The sequence below is a fragment of the Etheostoma spectabile genome, chromosome 20 (assembly GCF_008692095.1).
Source record: "Etheostoma spectabile isolate EspeVRDwgs_2016 chromosome 20, UIUC_Espe_1.0, whole genome shotgun sequence".
Classification (NCBI taxonomy): Eukaryota; Metazoa; Chordata; class Actinopteri; order Perciformes; family Percidae; genus Etheostoma; species Etheostoma spectabile.
The window spans coordinates 3,795,041-3,796,513 of NC_045752.1; the positions used below are offsets into that span (position 1 = coordinate 3,795,041).

At 41.9% G+C, this 1,473-nt stretch overlaps 1 protein-coding gene across 2 annotated transcripts in view; it reads right to left on the minus strand.

The window, feature by feature from the left end:
• ppp2r3a (protein phosphatase 2, regulatory subunit B'', alpha) overlaps window positions 1-1,155 on the minus strand; it is a 59,454-nt gene extending 58,299 nt beyond the window's left edge. For both annotated transcript variants that reach the window (XM_032501048.1, XM_032501047.1), the window contains exon 1: window positions 917-1,155. The gene's annotated coding sequence lies outside the window, so the exon portion shown is untranslated. The remainder of the gene's footprint in view (window positions 1-916) is intronic.
• Window positions 1,156-1,473: the final 318 nt, after the last annotated feature.

Here is a 1,473-nt window from a genome sequence, read left to right on the forward strand (position 1 = left end):
TACATACATACATACATACATACATACATACATACATATGCAGTATATATATATATATGCACATTCACAAACAAATTATGGGCATGTTGACACACACACACTTGCATGCAGAAGTGGTAAACAATGAGAACCACATGTGTATAGACACACCTTAAAAATGTTCTCTCCTATTTTTTTGTGTTTTCAAAGGTTATTATATGCATTTATTTGTGTGTGGTTAAAGCATTTGGAATTTCCACTCTCTTTTTAAAAAAGTGCTATAGAAATAAACTTGCTTTATTCAATACATTGGCAGTAGCCTATACAGAGAACTGAACTATAAAGTCAAATATCAGGCTCTTACACAGATTACTAGTATAATAGATTGCCAATTACACCAACAAATAAAAAGTAAAAATATATTTATAAAAGAGTTTTTGATGAGAATGTTCAGCTTTCTGTGTTTAGTATCGAAACATAATTCCCTTCTTGGACTTCTGCAACACACCGAAGGTCTGTAGTTTGAATCTAGACAGCACATGACTTAAATCAAGGAGTTAGGTTGACCTGAGCGAACAAAAGGAAGTTACCTGTGCATACTTCAAGACCGGCCTTTTTTCTAAGGAAAAATAAGACTTCACTCACTTGAGATATGGCTATTTTTTGCTGCCCCCTGCAAAGATCCGCTTCAACCTGCGTCTGTGACACAACAAGAGGATCCCCCTCTTTAGTGAAAGAGCACGCGCGCACACACGAACACATACGCGCGCGCAAACAGAAATACTTTAATAAACACGCCCTAGTTATCAAAAACCCTGCAGCTGACGAGACAGGCGATATCCGTACAACGCACGAGACAGCGGAGAAGACGGTAAACACACGGTAAAGTTTCCAAACGGAGAGAAGAGAAAACACTCATTTTGACACCATCCCTTACCTTTTTCTCCCCCCCCACCCCTTCACTGCTCCTTCAGCCGTCTCCAAACTCTGTCACGACGAGGCTCTTCGCCGCAAACTGCGAAATCAAAACAGCCGCTTTTCGGTAACCGGGGAGCAGCAGAGAGAACACAGACGTTTGCTCCAACATGCAGTGGGTCCGTGAGGGTGAATGTGTATGCGTGGGATTGTGTGAGTCTGTGACAGCTCTTGGAGAGAATGAGCGGAGAGAGGAGAACCGGGGAACTTAGGGGGAGTTCCCGTTAACAGGCAGGCGGGGCGGGGGCTCGACTAGAGTGACAGACTGGCCAGTTAGAGGTTCAGCAGCAGCCGAGGCTTCCTATATTCAGTAGCATACCAGGGGTGATAAAGTAATACATGCGTTTTTCAGTTATTGTAGCCTATATAGCCTAAGCCTACTGTAGGCTTATATTGTTGCATATAATATTTCCATTGGGGCCAAATGTATGTACCTTTCCCTTCAATATTTCTCTGATAGGTAGCCTATATCACAACACATTTAGCCTAAGATCATAAAATGTGATATAGCTATACATG